This window comes from Cebidichthys violaceus, unplaced genomic scaffold (genome assembly GCF_023349555.1).
Source record: "Cebidichthys violaceus isolate CVI_PGR_0920_01 unplaced genomic scaffold, fCebVio1.0.p SCAF_92, whole genome shotgun sequence".
In the NCBI taxonomy this organism is placed as follows: Eukaryota; Metazoa; Chordata; class Actinopteri; order Perciformes; family Stichaeidae; genus Cebidichthys; species Cebidichthys violaceus.
The window spans coordinates 482,114-502,173 of NW_027176978.1; the positions used below are offsets into that span (position 1 = coordinate 482,114).

Below are 20,060 nucleotides of genomic sequence, written 5' to 3' on the forward strand. Positions count from 1 at the left end.
ACGTGCAAATGCAGCAGATACCAGCAAAACGATACTCCTATACACTGCTGTAATATGAATCATATTATCTTTTTTTTTTTTTTTTTGGTCAAAATTGTAATCATTATTTTTATATTATTTAGCTGCATTTTGCTTTGTTTTTTGAGCTCACGGTAGAAAGTGAGGAACAACAAGACCTCATGACGTGAGTCAAAGGCCCTCAGCCGGATTCAGACCGAGGACATCGGGGTTACATGTGACCCCAGGAAGCGTCATGCGGCCGGGGCTTGCATGGTTTGCGAAGTACATAAATGCAGATGAATCATATTTCAACTGTTCATATTGCAGCGATTGTAAAGATAATAGACACAGATGATGATGATGATAAAAGCATACATGGCAGATGCTATCACTTGTTTAAGCAGATTCATGGTTCGATAGTAAATGTTTTGTGCAAATAATCAGATTACGAGAAACTAAAGGTTGTAATGAGCTCAAGATAGTTCAACAAAATGCTTAATCTTACTGCTATTCCTTTCACAGGGATTACTGAAGCCTTTAATTACACCATGTTACGTCTCTGGGAAAAAAAAAAAGAAAAGATGAAAACATCACCTTGGCCTCTCTGCTACTACATTATTACACAATCATAAAAAAAACCAACGGCATGTGAAGCTGAATCTTTCATCTTTTCTCTGCTGCCCAAACAGGCCCATTACACCCACTAGGTCCATTTGCAGGAGTCAGCCTCCTATCGTAAGTATCTGACTACCTGACCTCTTTAGTCCTCTTCAGAACACTTCTTAAACATGATTGCTCTCCATTTTTATATGTATGCTTCCTACTGTTGTTTACTCTTCATAGGGGAAGATTTTCACGAAGCTCATACTTGATGAGACTCTATCTCACAGGGAATAATCTATCACTGTTCTGACGACTGTTGGACAAAACTGTAAATTTGCACACTTTGGCGTGTTGAGAATTTTTTTTGGGGAAAAAAAAAACACTAAAACCTCTAATGAAAGCTGGGACAAGAGTGCAAAGTCACTTCTTGTCAATCAAGGAGTTGATTCTCACAGGAAACAGAATTAACGTTCACATGTGTCTCTCCTCAGGGAGACCCCTTTAAACTTTTAGACCCGCCTCCTCGGACCAAACCCCGAGCTGCAGGGACACGAGCCAAGATATCGCCTGCAGAGCCCATCACGAATCTATTAGCTTTTACCCACTGATGTATTCAGAAACAAAAAAAGCTCTGTACATACCGACCACCAGTGGATGCCATGCTTTCAGTCTACGTTTCACTTCGAACCCACTGGAACACCCTGTGCTCTTTGTATGATCGAAGCCGCACAGTGTCATCGCTTTGAGCACCGTCCACATGAAAGATTTATGCCTCACGACACATTTTCTCTCTCATTTCCATCAAGCAGATTTCCCACGTGTAATTAATGTGGAAAAGATAAGACATGCTTTGAACTATATGTGTTCTGGAACATAGACCCGTAAGTGAGTCCACTTCAGTCTCGTAGCAGCGTTCTTATAGCAGCAATGTTAGAGATGTGTTGCATACAAGATCAAGGATTAAATTGCGGCTCAACCTTCCAAGTGTTTAGCTTGTAGTTGTGTGCGGTACTCAGTGCCTCCTCTGTCATTCACACTGTGTGTCTTTGTAATGAGATCACATCAATGCCGAAAATCCTTAAACGGCAAGAATAGTGAAAAGTGAAAGACGTAGCGTTTTTAATAATAAGTACAGTGACACTGGCACGTAGCACTAGGCATACGCTTTTAGCTATGCAAATCAGATTAGACAGAAAAGGATACGGCTAGTCAAGCTTGAACCTCTAATAACAGGGTGAGGAGCCCAACGTTCACCACCGTGTGCACTTCTCCACGCGGACATATCCTCTTCCTCTGATGTAGATTTATACGCCGGTCAAAATGGATTATACTTTTTAATCAGGCTCATATCTTAGAGGACTATCAAGGAAAATTAATTGAAATTTCAAGCTTTTATGCTGTGATTAATACAATTATAATAAACCTATTTTCTTTTGCGTTACATTGCTGAATTGAAGGCTTGTCTCCACATTTCTAGGAATGTGTTTATTCCCAGTAGAGGGAGGACTGATGCTCCTACTAAAATGCATAATTGATGTTGGAAAGTTGAATTTATTCATTATTGATTAATGGAAGAAAAACATTGTAGCTCCCACAATAATACGTTGCTCAACTCAAATTCATAGAATTATTACATTTAGACTAATGATTATAGTAGTGGTTCAGTTTGATGTGCAATTCTTTTGATGATTGGCAAAGAAAAATAAAACAAGTTCATCATCACAGCGTTACTGTGACATAACAGATGTACCTCTTTGAAAGCTTCCCTGGAGGCGGGACCGGAGGCACAGCACAGAGGAATTGACAGAGGGACTGTGCCTGAGGCCGATGGGATTGAAGGCTGAGCGGACACACCCGCAGGGCTAACAGGCCCCTGGCCCTCCAGGGAGGCCCTGTCCTCCAATAAAACATACATCATATACAGTAGTAATAATCACTGCTCAGGCTTCATTCCTGCAGTTCACCCACTGGGCGCTCTGAGGACATTGAAGGTGGTGTTCTTCTATTTTGAATTTGCCGTCCTTACATTCAGACTGTAAACGATTACTGTAAAACTAGCTGAAGCCCAGTTGGCTTACAGAGCATACATCTCTTACTCATGTTTCCCTGAAACGCTTCTCCTTTTCCCCCCCGGAGCGATGCCTATCTGTAGTGCTGTATACGCTGACGATGTGTCTGCTTTTAAAAATCCCCCCTTTTCTGAGACCATCCATAGTACTTTTAATCTACTCCCAGCGTGAGGTGGAGGAAGGACATCTCACTACGGTGCCCTGTTTTTCATCACTCCCGGGTCGTAAGGTGCTCTCTCTTTCTGCATCAAATCAAGGACAAGAGGTTCTAGTTCCGAGCTGAGGAGAGAAGAAGCAAACGGCAAAAGCTCTCGGTTGTTTATGCGCACTTCTGCTTATCTTCTGCCTGTGGCACGCGAGGATGCTGTATTTTTACGAGGTGCATTTCCCTGATGAAAATCTTTTACAGCGAGTGCAAGTGAGCAGCGATCTAGGTGCCTTACAAACGAGGCGAGCACTCTGCTCCACCCTTCATTTGAAGGGTATTTCCTGCCCGAACAGCACGAGGCTTTGCCGTTCAGCAGCTTTGTGAATAGCACTTTGACCACTAGAAAGCCACTGGAGAGCCGTGATTCCCCCTCTTTGTTCTGGCCCTTGATGTGGAAGCTGTGTGAAAAACGTAAGAACTTGAAAAGCCTACGAATTTAAAGTTAAAGCGGTCGGATCCTTATTTTCTAACATCTCTGCCCGCTGATCGGTTTAGTCGCTCACTTACTTGGTCCACCATGAGATGCTTTTCCAAACGCATACGCACATTAGTGACAATCAGTCAGCCGTTTGCTTCCGCTGCAATGTTCCAATCAAACGCTCAACAAGTGAAAAATACCGAGGCGAGGACCTGTGATGATTGCTTGCGTTCCACTGTGATGTAGTGCGCTATATGCCTCGGGCCTAAAGGATATTTCTTTATTATATAATTTATTATATAATTTAACTTTGACTCAGGCGTGCGTTAGCAAAGCCGTGCACACGGAACAGGGAAATCATGGTGAATGGACTGCATTAGTGCCTTTCTACCTTATCTGTCAAATCGCTTGACAATTTGCATTCATTCACCCATTAACACACACACACACACACACACACACACACACACACACACACACACACACACACACACATTCATACATCTGCTCATGGAGAGTGACTTTGGGTTCAGTGTCTCGCTCAAGGACACTTCGACATGCTGAACTCTACAACCTGCTCTACCACCTTAGCCACGGCCGCCCACACACACACACACACACACACACACACACACACACACACACATATCCTAGTTAAACCATAAACACTTCTCAGTAGAAGCTGCAGAAATTGCTGTCCAGGATTTCTAGCTGACAAGGTATTTTTAAGATCTCTTTTATATTTCTAATTTTTTCGAGCCTCGTGATTCAAACATTGGTCGTGTTTTTCTTTCTTTTACTTTCAGGTTTATGGGGAATTTGGGATTTCGGCAGCAGGTTCTATATGTGAAGATCCTTGGCGCCTGTATTTATTTTTGCGGTTGGGAAAATCCTAAATTCCAACAAATTACGGAGAGCACCTACGTTTATTTATTTTTTTAAAACCAAATCCAACAATTCATCCAAAAAGTGAAGAAGGATTTTTCTCCACATTTTTTCTTTACTTTACGTTTTGCTCAGATTTCTATGCAATATTAAATGAAAAATAAGTTGATCACTTTCTGCTTGTTCAGTTTGTCGTGTGAAAACTTGTTTTGATGAAGCAGAGTTAACTCGTCTTGGGGAACGATTGCTAACGTGGGGAGCACCTCGATTATTATTTAGTCTCTGCAAACAATCACTGAGCAAAAGATGGCCGATGATGATCCATTGGTTCCAACGGCTGCAATTTTTGATCGATTTTGGCTGAATTTGACCTTGGCTCAGTGTGGTGAATCCATTCTCTGTTATCTCACCTCACCCTCTCTCCTGGTCATTCTATACAGCACATAAATCACACGAGACCTTAACCGTTTCATTTGCCCGCGCATAGCTTCACACAGATTCCAGGTCTTACTGAAAAAAAGTGGGGGAAGTATGGTCGGCACACAGGCTCCACACATAATCTCCATATTTATGTGAGGAATAACACCTCACAGACCTGACAATCTGGCAACCCCAGATCCGTTCCCGCTCCGTGCTCTGGTCTCACAGCGGGTGATCGCCAGGCTGAGCTGATTCGGCCTGAAAGGCAGCGCCGTTTAATGAGCAATGGAGGGTTTGGGAGAGGAGACAACAGGTGGAGCGTCAGATTGAAGCTTTGCAGCTGGGAATGGACCACTTTTCTCACCAGCTGTCAACCTGGATAATAATTTCAACAAAAAAAAAAAATATGTTTGTAAAAGTGCTCATGCTACCTGGACGTCTGTGATCTCCTCAGCTGTTGGGAGAAGTAAGTTGCATTTGCGAGATGTTATTAATCCGGCTATTGTTCAGAGACATCAGCTCTCGGCATGGCAGGTGTCCAGGTAAATATTGATATGTTTCTGATTCTCTGCTCTAAGCAGCTGGTAAGCAGCCAAGAAAGGTCTTGCATCCGATCTGAATCATGATCTGTAGTATATGGTAACGGCACTTTCAAAACTTGGCACAGTCCAACACTGACTTCATTGCTCTGGGCGCACCAAATATAGTGATTTTTTTTTTTTTTTTTTTTTTCCAGTTGATGTGGCTCGGTTCAGTTATTGCTTTGAAAGTCCAGCGTTCCGCCTTGCTTTTGCTGCTCTGCAATCAATCTTCCCTGTAAAGGACACTTTCTTTTCCAAACAACTGCATTGTTCATCAGCCAAAGCTGGAAACACGAGTGGCTCAGTGGGATTCTCTACAAACACCGTGAGTCTTAATTCATTTATCATGCTAGTTTTTACTCAAGGTCCCTTATATGCAAGTCATCGCGTGAAGCTCTTACACTTTGCCCTCACACGAGACTTCATTTCGATGACTGCGTAGAACTCAGGCTCTTTGAATGATCTGCATCGTATTAAAGGCTCGAATAGTGTCGATGAACACTAAGTCAAGTATGCAGCGAAGCTCTCCAATATGAGTGTTATGGTACACTGTGGCCTGCTAATGGTGTGAACACTGGCACATTTTCATAAGTAGATGCTAGTATGTTTGCTCCAAGTTTGGAGGCAGTTGCCACGGCAACGCTGTCCTATCTTCACTCGCTCACTGACAATCTGTTTAGTCGACCGATTCACTGATTCAAAATGAAGTAACTCTATTCAAGCCAGAGAGCGTCCATTGCGTTGACTGTTGCACGAGACACATGTGCTGAGGTAAGCGAAGTTGTTCACTCGCCAAAATGTGAGAGCCGTGCGCCGTCGTGACAGAGGTGCTTAAAGGCTTTTAAGCTGAGATGTAGAGATGCATTAAAAGGGTGTTCTAGCAGCGTGCACACTGTAAGTCGATAGCTATCAAAAAAAAAAAACGTTTCACATAATTATTTCCTCACAAAGCTGACCTTCGGTTCCTGCAGCGCGACGAAACAAGGTCGTCCGCAGGTTGCAAAACAACAGACATATGGGCTGATGAAATTATTGACGAGTCAGACACCCTGTTATTTACAACCCGCCCCTCTCAGCTGGTCTTCAAGGCAGCCGTCGTATCACTGAATTCAGCTTTGACTCTGTGATATCGTAAGCTATCGGTCATTGTGAGAAGCTCGGTTTGAGACGCTGATGCCTCGTTTATGCTCAAAACCTCATTTTACTTTTGCCACAAAGATACAGAACTTCAATAGTTAAACAGATGTTGGGATTGTTGTGTGGTAAAAGCCTTCTGTCACAACAGCTGCACTCTTGAGTCAAGATGCTGCTTTTTTGTAGGAAGTGGAAATGATCACTCATAATCACGTGAGTGGTATTGTTCTTTATTATGAATGAGAATTAAATCTACATCCCACAACGTAAAACTAAAGTACGTCAAATTATGAAAAGTACAGTATATTTCTACTCAATGGCAATACTCAAGTAAAGGATCTTAAATTTGTACTGGAGTATAATACTTCAAAACTGGAGGATTTAGAATAGCAAGGACATAGATAGTGTTTTTAGTAATAATTAATATTAAAGGGACAGTGAGTAGGATTTGGTGGCCTCTAGTGGTGTGGCTACAGATTGCAACAAAGTTCTGGGCTACTGTAGAAAGACGGCGGTGCAACATGAGAGAACCAGCTCCCTATGTAGACATAAAGGACTCATCTAAGCTAACGAAACCGCAACGATTCTTAGTTTCAGGTGATTATACACAATTAAAACGTAGTTATAAATATTCTATTCAATTTCTGCTAAAAGATCCCATGAAATGCCGATAATCTACAACGTATCAGTTGCCTGATGAGATGCTTATTGATTAAGGAAACTTTATTCCTGGTATTTGTGTGCCGGCCTTCTGTAGTCAAGCATTCTCATACAAGCAGCAGACAAGCCGACAATAAACACCCTAAACCAAGTGAACGAGGTGTTTATTTTCAAAGGGTGGATTTAAATAAGTTCAACTCATTCAACTTGTTATATGTGTCATCTGTGCTCTATCTGCAGCACTCTCACCTTCACAATGTTGAGCAGTTTCCAGGAGAACCAGTCACGGCATTTGTCACATAACTGTGACGGGTGACTAGAACTGTGGATTCTTTCTTTCGTTTGAATTTCTCTCTTCTCTAGATTAACATGAAGCTTCCTTCTCAAGTTGCTTTTAAGAAAGTGGAATACCCGTCCAAACAACAGTAATCATGTTGGTGAGGTCCCTACACATAGCTATGATCAGAGGAGCGCTGTCTGATGTTGACCAAGTTAACCTCGTTATTTGGATCAGCTGGATGTTTGTGGGAGTTTCCCCATCCGTATGACTTCTGCAAAGCTGGCTCAACGGGAAGCAAACCGGCTTCCTCAAATCACCCGTCAGACGTTGGCGGTCGGCCGTGGCGCGAAGGGAAGATGAAGGGCTGACCTTCACACGACGTCAGAGTGCCGATGAATCCTGAACTGATCATCTGATTGCTCCTTGTCTTCTCGGCTTTCACTTCAGATGATTGTGCGCTTAAACGTTTGTTCGGTGGGCGAAAGGGGGGGCAATTGCAGCGAAAACAGCTCCACAATCAACCCCCTGAGTTAAAAAGCGGAGACATTAACCACCAACAGACAGGGAGAGTTGACTCTGACTGCCAGAGCTCTTTAAGTGACATAACAGTGACATAATTCAGACTTTTACAATTTCCTACACTCTTCTCTTTTTACAGCCCTGCAAAGGGATTTCATTTCTTTGATCACGGTACGACACTCTGACCAGATCAGTAGAGTAGAGTAAGAAGGCGACAGGCAGTGGACATGTCAGTATCAGAAGCTCTGTGATTGTCAACGTTTCTTGTTGTTGTTTTGTGTCACTTCTGTTGGTCTTGCTCCACGTTTACAGCTCTCTATCCATCATGTCATGTAGGAATATTTAAAATAATTTGGCATTAATTTATTACACTGAATAAACTGGTGACTATTAATAATGTAATGTACAGTTTGAATTTGGGTCTTAACACGTCGTCGTCCCCCCCCCCCCCCCCCCCCCCCCACACACACTTCCCAAATTATTCAAAAGTTTTCAAACCCACTCCTGCTCCAGATGTTATAAGGTACCACGAATGACAAGTGCAGCAATTATCAATTATCAGCTGTAATTGTTTAAAAACAAGCTATATTCCCGGCTCAGTTGTACAGACCGCGGCGGGCGGAACAGTCTACTCAAAGAAACAAAATAAAGCGACTGTGTTGTTTTGGACTTGAATGGATTGTGATTGACAGGCAGCCTCTCTAACATAATCACAAAAATAAAAACCTAAGCTGCTGGTTGAACGACTTACTTTGGAGACAAAGGCAGAAGTGGGACACACACCTGGAAGCAATGTGACTGTTTATGAGCAGACACTGACTCCTGTCTCCTCCTCCTCGCTCGCGTGTAGCTTGTGAATTTATTTGAAACGATAAACGGCGTGAGCTTCGTACTTAGAGAGCTGAGTTACCTTCACTAACTGAGTTTGGGGGGACTCCAGAGGGGTTTTCTGTGCATTACGAGTTGAAAGAATGACTCTTGAGAGGGCGGGGAAAATGAACGCGCCTGTGGTGTCTGCAAGGATAAACTATGAATTACCGTTCCAAGGATGAAAATCTGTTCCAGAGAAAGAATGCCATTTAAAAGTGGATGTGTTGTAGAGGACCAGCACTGCATGTTATAATGAAACACGGAGGGTCAAAGCATAAGACATGCATGCTGGCAATGCTGAGGGGGGGCGAAAACACATTTAGTGCTCCGTACTTGCAGGAGATGTTTTGAAGAAGTCATTGAACAGGTTCATTTCCTCAGTGCGCCATTAGTGTATCAGCTGTTGTCAAGCTCAGACTGGGGTTACTTAACATGCATAGGGAGGAGGGCCATGTTGTGATTACCAAGATGCGGCTTTTGCCACTTATTGACCTCAAAGAATTTTGTCACGGCGCGATGAAAAGCATTTGCCTTCGGTGTGGCATGTGGGAGCGACTTCATTCACGCAGCATCTGTCATCTTTTAAGGCTGTTGGTTTAAATTTCATAATTGGTAGGAAACTGTAAACTGCCTAATCACGCTGCATTACCAATCAGGGATCTAATCAGCTACATTTTCTGACACTATTTGTAACTGTGCCGAAATCTAATATAATTATCTAACCAAAAGATGTGCAGCTCGCAGCCAAGCACGAGATACAGAGTCTGCTGTATAAAAATGACTTCCATTTGATAGACTGACGGCTCACAGTCTGAAATATATTTTCCTGTTTGGTGGACTTTGAGTGCCGAGGACTTTGCAGACCTACTCCTTGGGTTTTATATTTCCCCAAGGAACCAATTAATGTGATTGGTGTTCCTTTCAGCGAGAGAGAGGGAGAGAGAGAGAGAGAGAGAGACGAGAGAGAGAGAGAGAGAGAGAGAGAGAGAGGGAGAGAGAGAGAGAGAGAGAGAGAGAGAGGGAGAGAGAGGGAGAGAGAGAGCGAGAGAGAGAGAGAGAGAGAGCTGTGCACATGGTATTGTGCCCATTTGTGTGTCTTCTCAGAGATAATTAGCCATTAAAATGATGGATAGTAAGTCTATTATGATATAAGTAAATACATTTGTAATCTATAGCATACTATAAAAAACACATTTCCCCTCAAGATAATCAGCTACACGCAATGAATGAAAGATACATGATAAAACCATGAGCCATGGTGCGTTTTCATCCTTTTAACCTGATAGTAAGCCTGTTAGACTTCATTTGTGGAACCCCAAACACTGTATAGAACATACAGCCTCAGACCTCTCAGGTGCTACTTTGATTTGTACACTGTATTATTGGTACATGATTTCCCCTCATCAAGCTGCTGCAGAATAATACGTTCTTTGGACCTTTATTATTACAGTTCCCCTCTATGATTGATGCGGAGCGGTTGCAGTCTGGACCATATCTCAATATATGAGATTCGTTCCTTCATCATCTCTGTGGTCGTCTCACGACCACAGAAGGTAAAGCCCTTCAACACAGTCACCAGATCACACTTTGTTTTGATCCTTTCCTGGCATGATTTGGACAAAATGAAATAAATAATTGACATAATCACACCACCGCCCACATAAGTACCTTAATGATAGTTATACATGATCTGCATTTATAACTGCTATTACTTCATGATTGACACCTTGTAGCACCCCACTCTGTATGTAATTTAAAGTATGTATAGAATACATTCAATATTCATTAAATCTTTTTTTTTTTTTTTTTGAAGGCTGAGTTCAAATATGAATCTAATTTTGTCATCAGATCATTTTAGCGACACGATTAAATTATTACGGTATTTTGTTGGCATCTAAACTTTATGGTAGGAAACAACCGTTAAACGCTCACCGGTATGAATCCATAAAAACAGACATACAGTGATACTGACACAGTTAATGTATATTTAATGTATTAGGTCATTAAGATATAATAAGTTGGATTCATATGTCACTGATCAGTTGTTCATATTAACCCCCCCCCTGTGAGGCCAGGAGAGAAAAAAAAAACATCAACATAGCGTTAGCCTTTTAAAGAATGGCCATAGCAATTAATTAAGATTATTAAAACTAATATGACGGATAAAGAGTTCAATTTCATTCAATGCAATAACATGAGAGACGAAGGTTATTTTGTGCCGGCGCTTTGTGTGTGTTGATGTTCAGAGTATTGGTCTGTGCTGTGAACAATGCACAGAGGAAATATGTTGCACACAGCGGCCTCACTGAGCTCCAACAGCTCTGCCTGTTGTGACCCCGGCTCTTTGTGTGCAGTGTATCTACGAACTCTGCTCTCGGCCTGTAGCGAAAAGGTGACCAACACACACCGTAAGGCGCTACGCATGCATCATCATCATCATCATCATCATCATCATCATCATCATCATCATCATCGCATGCATAATCTGAAGTCACAAAAAAAGAAAGAAAAAAAGGCATGAATTTAGCAGGCGATCACGCTAAACACCCTGCTGCTGAAGTGAGCTTTGACAGAACTGTTATGTATCGCCAGCTTTAATGGGCGCTCATGTACAGGATATTCATCAAGCGGAGCAGGTGCCCGCAGACACGCTGCCGTGGTGTTTTTGCATCCCAGCATCTAATTATTATTATTTATTTTTTTTTTGCCGAGAAGATGGCAAGGGAGAGAGACAGAGCAACGTTCAATACGCCTCACTCTGCCATTTCGCGATGCTTGTTTACTAAAGGGTTTCATCTATCATAAGGCAGCCAGCAGGTGGCTGGGGAAACTACACAGAAACGTTTCTGGCACTCATGGGTGGATTCATTTTTGTGCACTCCAAAATTAATTATGACTGATTCACACCCTCGAGTGATTCCCTACATCTCCTGGTTGATCCCCACAATCTGTCAATGGGCACAGCAGCTCATTCCAACTTGACTGTCTCCAGCGTTCTTCTCGTGAACATGTATTCTCCTTAGCTCGTGTGGGCCGATCAGTAGTCAAGGAATATGTGAATATCCACAGCCGTCTCATTTTTTTCCTCCCGAACTGCAATCGGCACACAAGACGCCAGTAGGCTCGAAGAAATGAAAAATACCGAGCCGTAATGTTACACCTGCCATGTGCCATGTTTTTGTTGTCGTCGTCTCCAAACGCACCTGGAATACGAAGGGCTCATCTCGGTCACTTTCAATAACGTCTCCTAGCTTAACTCGGATGCTCTCTTTCCTGAGATGAGACCAGGATGCAGCTCTGTGAACATAATGTGCAGTTAATGACTCAAGAGCTGCTGAATCAAGGTGAAGTTTGTTAATGTTTCATTTGGGTTTTTTTTTTTTTTCGTATGATTTCTAGGAGATATCATCTCAGCAAAATAATAAAATGCACAGTGAGCAGCTTTTGTGTTTTCAAGCGTATCTGCTAGTCACAGCTTTTATTAGATATTGGAAATCCTCAACCAATTGCCTTCCTTTCCTGAATGTTAAGTTACTGTCAATAACATTTCCTTTTCATGTCTGTTGTCCTGAGGCACAACTCTGAAGGTGTCATTGACGGTCCTGTCCTTTGCCACAAAGAAGTCCTCTGACTACCGCAAACACTGAAGCGGGAAAATGCCGAGAAGGATTCAAAGCAAAGTCAATTTCTGCCGTTATAATGCGTTCATTGCCACATGTCTTCAAACCTAAGATAGTAGGTGACTCATAGGTCAGGGCTGCTGCTACATCATCAAATAAAACCAATACAGCTTCACAGATTGTTTTCCAGGAGCCAAAGTTCTTTCTTGTAAAATGTATATCGTTTAACGTTTTTATTTAAAATTAGAGAGCAAAGATTATAGAAAATGCATGCTATCAATCGCAATTAATTTTTTTTTTTAATTAATAGTAATCTCAAGAATGATAACTATAATATCCGATGTCCTTTTTTGCACAATGTGACTGTAACAACACTACTGCGTGGGCTTTCCCCTGTTCAAACACGGCTGTATCCGCTGCATCCAATCCAGACATTTAGCACTTACTGAAGCGGAAATTCATTTTTTTTTTCCTTTCTCTTCCGTTCTTTTTTTTTTTTTTTTTTGTCTTAATTTCATGACCTCACCATTCTTCACTACCGATGACAAAGAGCTCCTTCTTCCTTTTATAAAACAGCTGAGTGTCACATTGGTGACCCTTGAGACTGAGGTGGTGCAACAGCTCCTGTAAAATGGCACACACTCTACTCACAGCTCAGGAAGTTGACTTTTACATTTTTACGGTCGTGGAGGGCCGTGGAGCTAAAACTGAAATATGACATGCTGTCATACCATATGTTTCACAGCTCTGTCTACAATCCCTGACTGGTCCCCTATGATAACACTCTACACATTGTTAACCATACAACCAGTGCATTGCTGCTCCAACATGGGCGTCAATTGGGCGTCTGTAACTTTACTCCAACACGACAACAGTGTGAACACATAAACATATTTGCATGTGTAATGCTTGTGACGTTTCGCTCTTTTTCTGCTACTGGTGTGTCGAGTAAACTGCGTCTTTATCGTCACAATCACCACTAATCATTCACATCGTCACTCCTATATTCTGACTCAGGATCAGCAATACAGTATAGATCAAAAATACTTTCATATCATAGTTATAAGGGGAATGACGTCAACCGGACTCAAACTGGGGCTCGGTTAAAAGGAGGATCATGTGTTTAGATATAAGGCCTCTAGTCTCCAAAGGACTCCACAACTGTTTGTACACGCTCAGTACAAAATGCCTCTTCTCAATTCAGAAGAAATGGGTTCATATCAGACTAACTTTGTAACAACGAGTTTCTTGATGCTTCAATTCAAGTCGCCCACACGTATGCAGCCATGGAGAAACCGTGCGCTGCCATTTCCATTTGGAAAGGTTGGTCACCTTTTGGAAACCGCTTGTCCCCCTAGGATCTCTGTCTCTCTCAAACAGCAATTTATCGAATAGGGCATTCTCCTCTTTTCCACTCCTCACCGTCATGAGAAGCTGTAATTCTCTCTCAGTATCCTTGGCACGATCTCTCTCTCTCTCTCTCTCTCTCTCTCTCTCTCTCTCTCTCTCTCTCTCTCTCTCTCTCTCTCTCTCTCTCCTCCACAAAGAACCAAGCTAAAGCAACTTGCATACAAAACAGCTGACTCAATCATCCAGCTGCATAATCAAGATAAGGGAGACGGGGACAGGAAAAAAGGGGGGATGCGAAGGCTAATGCGAGAGAAAGCTTTAGCGAAAGCAGCAAAAACTAAGATGTTGTCATAGCTCAAGACGTTAAAAGTTGGGAGAAGTAAGACAGTGATTCACACTGATGGTAAAGGCTAAGCTGAGACTGATCTTCTGTGTGAAACGACTGGAACGAGGGCAACCACTGACAATAGAACGCACGCAGTTCAGTGGCATGAAACAGATTGTTTCAGCTTTATATTTTAAAGGCTTTCCTGGATTTAAATGTCACCAAGACAGTACCATTATTTAACCAGAGCAGAGATGATACAGCACTCCTGCTCCTGCGTCCAGACAGCAAGCTGCGTGGAAACTCAGAGGATTGTCCCTACAGCACGGGCTTTCTCAGGCTGTCGTGTGTCCGCTGTCCTGTAAACCTGCCACTGTTTCGGCATTTTTTTTTTTAACCCCAATGCTTTGGGCAAGAGATCCCTACCGATACCACCACCACCTCCCCCTCCTCCTCCTCCTCCTCCTCCTCCTCCTCCTCCTCCTCCTCCTCCTCTTCCTTTTCTGACTGAGAACTCAGGGAGTCTTCTTTCAGAGCTGGATAAACATATTTAGAATTATAGGCCTATGACTAAAAAAAAAAAAAGAAAAAAAAAAAGAAAGAAATCCATATGAAGCCATGTGCAATTCAAACAAATCAACACGTCTAGCTTGCAGTATACAGTATAGCATTTCCCAGACAGATGGCACAGACGCAGCACAATCCTCAGCTAATCTGAGTGAGACTGCACAGGGCTACTGCACTGGAAGCACAACACTGTGTATTGACAACATAATAGGTTCAGGCCATGCAATGTCCTGGTCATTTCTTTACTCGTTTAAAATTGTCAGAATCATACCGTTTGTCGTGACTTAATGAAGATATTTGAATATATTACATGTATAGATATAATTACATTACCATGAGTTCTCACTCAGATGTGAATAGTCATCCGTTGCTTTGTGTAAATCTCTGAAATAAAGTTCAGCGGGAGCTGAAGCGGCCGGGGGAGAGCTGTCCGTGGTGCTGAAGCCACATCCTCCAGCGGGCGGTGTTACCGGAGGTCTACATGCTGCGAACTACTTTCTCTGGAGCCGTATCAGGTGGGAGCTCCTGTGTTCTTAAAATGCACAGCTATGCACTTAAATAGATATTCAGAATGATACAACTTAAAAAAAAAAGAAAGAAAGAAAGAAAGAACGGTAAAACACTATTTGTAACCGCAGTCAAAGCTAGACATCGCCTTCCATGTCCCGTTCACAGTCAGCTGGCAAAGAAACGAGCGTGAAATGCACCGACTTTGGGCTCGATGGTGCACAAGTTCAGCGGTGCATTTCGTACGGCGTGTATGCTCTCGGTGATAGAAGAGTTACTGTTTGGTTCCGCACACAAACAACCGAGCAATACTATTCAAATTCTCTCGAAAGCATTCGATGTCAACCTTAAAGATGTACCGCTAGCCCGTGTGAATGCAAAAGACATAAAGGACAAGTGTGTTGTCTGCAAAGTCTGCGATCTTTAAGTAAAAAAACAAACAAACAAAATGTAGCAACACTGTTAACAGCTTACCTGCTTGACGATCGCGGAGCAAAAGCCTCTTCCCGATACAAAGCTGGCAGCTTACTGCATGTCACCACAAGACATGTTCAGAGACACGGGAGATCTTTCTGTTAGATAAAATAAAAAGTAAAATTTAAAAAAAAAGAAAAAAGAATCCCAGTTTTCTGTCTTCGGGTTGAAGCAGCGGCTGACTGCGTCAAGAGAGAGTCTCACAGATCCATTTAGCGGTGAGTGATTTAATTCTGGGCTGAGCTCCTCTCACCGCTCACCTTTATTTATGCTCAGCAGACCCGGAGCCCTGCTTGGCTTTTCTTTTTTTTCTTCTATTACACCGAGAGCTGACACCGGCGTTTAAACGCAGTCAAAAGCAGGCGGGTAGGTATAGCTTGGTATTATTGTGTCAGTTGGGAAATTGCGGAGGAATAAGTGCGAGAGGAGCGCATGTTGATCCTCCGGTCTAGCCGAGGCAAAGTTTAAATCTCATAATAAGATTGTTTGTCACCGCGAGGCTATAAATGGTGGCGGGTTCGTCACGGATGCCGGGAGGGTTACGGCAACTCCTTCGGCTGAAGTGAAAACGCATGATAGCCGGTGTATCATACAAACGGGAGAGGTTTCAAGTTAATGAAGACAGCCGGAGTGAAGAGTATCAGCTACGTCACACGAGCTGTGGAGCTTGATCAGCCAATCTACGAGCAAACTTTGCCTCCTTCCCCCCCCCCCTCTTGGGTAAGGGCTGCACCACCGCGCTGTAAATGGTTTCGAATGACTCCGTTTCAGTCTGGTTGGAGGCATGTTTAATTTGGTTTGGCATGACAAGAGATAATATTTCCCCGCACAAAGGGCCATGGGTCCTACCAGCAGGGGGCCCCTTAATAACCAAAAGAAGTGCTTGGTATGTCCATTTACTACTATCTGGACTATTTTACAATATATGTGATTCCTACACATGTGATGTGAGGGAGCTTTATGAAAACATGGGGTCTGTCTATATTCCCTACATATTTTCGTCATATTCACATGGACATACATGTTATATACATTGTGTACATTGTTCTAAATACATGGGAGCTCTTTGTGTCATGACAGTGTTCAGGCACTCTAAATGGAAACCATTAAGGAGTCCCTTTAGACAAGTAAAAACTGCCACATTGTGATGGCAGTGGTGTGTAAATTTCAGGATTAAATGGAGGGGGGGGGGGCAGAGAAAGGGAGGAGCCAGGGCAGCTGTTGAAGTACACCATACTTCACTGAAGAGGTCAAGCCTTGGGCCCTGTGATAGAAAATCAATGCACATCAATGATGAATTATTGAAAACAAGAACCTGCAGAATACAAATTTCCAAACGTGTGGTCCACGTGCTCACACATTGTGATACGGGACGGTGGTTCAGATAAATTGGACATGATTCTAAACATGTTTAAGCGCAGGTGTTTTTTTTGTATTTCGCTACAACTCTCCCTTTGGTTGGTTCACACGTGAACAAAATCCAATTTAAGGGAGTCATGGCAAGGTGGACCCTACTTGAATAGAAAATAGAACACTGAAGAAAAGATAACATTTCCCTCCTAAGATAGCTGTGACAAAGTTGGATCTGTGCCTCAAGAGTTAAACCCACATTGTCTGCCCCCGTGTAAATGCAGTCCCAGATTTAATTTATGGAGAGTGCAGCCTGATGTCCCTCTGTGATGACGTAGTCCGGGGGATGACCCAAGCGAGTCGGCAAAGCGGCGGCACAGGCTCCAGATGCTCTTCTCTGAGAGGGAGGCAAGTGGTTGTGCGAGGACTTGGCACTGAGACGCTGCGATGTCTTGTCTCGTTGCAGCAGTCGCGTTATAGAGCTGTGAAATGTGGACGTGGACAGCCCGGCCAAGGGAGTCACAGCGGTGCAGCTGCAGCACTCAGAAATGACAGACACACTGTATCACGCTTCCTTAATGTCCTCGCGACCCCGCGGCGTCGCTGATACGTGACCCCATGCAGACGGCGTGTAGCCTTTGAGCCTGGCGCTGCCGCTGAAGTGAAAACATAGAGATTTTAAAGAAATGAGGATAGAAAAGGGTCACAGCCTAAGGTCTCATTGTTCTTTTTGAGCAAGCAAAGCAACATGAATTCTTTACAAATGCCAATGTTTCTGCTTCGATTCTGAATCCTAGCATGCAACATATTTTTTTAGGATACAATGGGGAAAGGGCATAAGTATAATCTTCTGAAATTTGCTTTTTTATTGCCTCTTTGTTCGGTTTATTTTTCACACTCAGATACAACATGAGGACTCTGCACCTTTCAGGGTGCAGCAGATGGGTTGTTCTTGATGGGCTTTCATGATGAAGCTTCCCAGCTGAATTTACCTCGAGGGCACGGCCGCTTTAATGCCGTTCAGGTGTGAGCTTTGATTCCTATTGGATGGAGCTGTCTCTGTTTATAATATACGAATGAATTATACAGTGGGAGGTAAGTTTATACTGGGGGAATATATTCGTTATGATAATTGCGAATGTGTAATGCCATGGCATCTATTCACCACATGATTGGAGTTGAAGATTTGTCGGTTTAACAAAAAGAACTGGTGTTTGTGTTTTGATACAAAGGTTTACTTTATGTAACTTTGCATTTGGGTGGCTTATTGTAATTTTCAGTTAAACTGATGCTTTCAGAACAAGCAAACAAAGCAATAAATATGTTACTAAATGATAGTCTGATCATGCTGTAAGCAACATTTTATGATTATGACATTTTTTCTCAATTATTATAAATTTTTTCTATTTATTTTTATTTTTAATGAATGTCTAAACAATGTATGATATTGCATTATATACACCCAACTATAGACATTTTACTTTTACTCAAGATTTCTCTCCCATTTTATTATTTACACATTTGACAGAAGTTCAAAAGATGGACCTGTCGGATAGTCCGCCTCCAAAAGTTTGAAGAGTATTTGCAATAATAATACTAATAATTGCAATCATTTTGTTGAACTTGAACTACTCACTCAGCCTACGCAAAACAGGTTGAGTGAGCTCAACAACAAGATGATTCTCCGAATATGTGGGTACGTTCATGAATTATCACATATGCATATTATAAAGATAAGCTGCTGAACATCTAGACAAAGCAAAACAACTGTTGAATCTCAACTAATGAACTGTTGAAACGCGACAAATACTCAATAGCACAATCTAAACTATCTTACTATAAAATACAAAATGTATCCTCATATACTTATACTGTATATATATATATATATATATATATATATATATATATATACCTGAAAACAAGTTATAGACTCACTTCACTTATGACCGATTAGTGTGTGGCGATGTCTGGAATGGGAGGGTGGCTGTGGCTGAGTGGAGAGCAGGGTGGCCCTTCAATCAGAGGGTCAACGGTTCGATCTCCTGCTCCACTAGTCTCATGTCAATGTGTCCTTGAGCAAGACACTTAACCCCAAAATGTCTCCCGTAGCTGCGTCTACGTTGTGTAGATAGATACTGAATTGTAAGTCGCTTTGGATAACAGCGTCTGCTAAATGACTGTAATGTAATGGAACTACAGAGACGTTACCCTCTGCCTGTGTTTTTCTTATTTTGTTGTGTTTGGGATGTTTCTGGGCGTCAGCTTTTGGGCACTGAGTGTTTAACCCCCCCATGAATGCACAAGCATGTATCCAAGAGAAAGGTACGAAAATGGTGGATGCAGCGCCCCCCCCCCCCCCCCCCCAAAAAAAAAAGGCAAATATAGGCAAAATGCAAAATAAGAGTGAATCTGGGGTTGGCTTTCTTCGTTGTGCCGCTGCAGGTGGTTCACCGGGAAGTGTTCCACCGCGGTCAGGGGCCGTGTTCTTCCGGTGCCGTTGAGGGGCCAACTTTAAATGTTGTGTCAACATAAAGCTGAAGTGGAAGTTGATACATCAACTTAATTGTGAGTAATGTATTTTTTTGAATTTATTGAGTGCTTGAACAAATAGCTACTGGATCTATGCCAAAAAAGAACTGTACGGGAAATTTCAGCTGCTCAGTACACTCCCGGTATTGCTTTGGTATCGCTATATATACGAGCAAAAGAGACCAACAGCACCACTGGTCCCAGACACTTTAATCCAGTTAAGAGCATGCGAACGTATACCGAAATATAGATTTTCTTATACTTAGCTCTAATACAGAGTGAAGACAGGTAAAAATGACAGCAATTCTGCTTTGGATATCAGGCGATTTGACTTGTTTTGCATTGGAGAGGGTGGGCAATGCTTGATGTAAAACTTGAGAAATTGCTCCAAATGAAGGTATTATAATGTCACTAAATGAAGTCCAGGCAGAAGAAGAGGAGGCAGATAGGTGGAATGTATTATTCAAATCCTTCATTTACTGGCTAAGCCAATTTGATGCTGAGGCAAGTAACGGGGGCTGGCAATAATTCAGGGGAGGAGACGGTGACTGCTGGTTGATATAATGGAATATCTGCTGTCAGTGAAGTGCAGGACATCCATCTTACTGGCTAAGCAGTGGGACCGACATCTACAGCTGCTTCACCAACGATAATGGTATGTGGGAGAAGTAGGAAGCTGCACTCGAAG

The 20,060-nt window shown here is 42.5% G+C and overlaps 1 protein-coding gene across 1 annotated transcript in view; it reads right to left on the bottom strand.

Annotated features, from left to right (window-relative positions):
* The window catches only part of elfn1a (extracellular leucine-rich repeat and fibronectin type III domain containing 1a), a 60,674-nt gene extending 44,609 nt beyond the window's left edge, over window positions 1–16,065 (bottom strand). The window contains exon 1 of the mRNA XM_068704459.1: window positions 15,491–16,065. The gene's annotated coding sequence lies outside the window, so the exon portion shown is untranslated. The remainder of the gene's footprint in view (window positions 1–15,490) is intronic.
* Window positions 16,066–20,060: the final 3,995 nt, after the last annotated feature.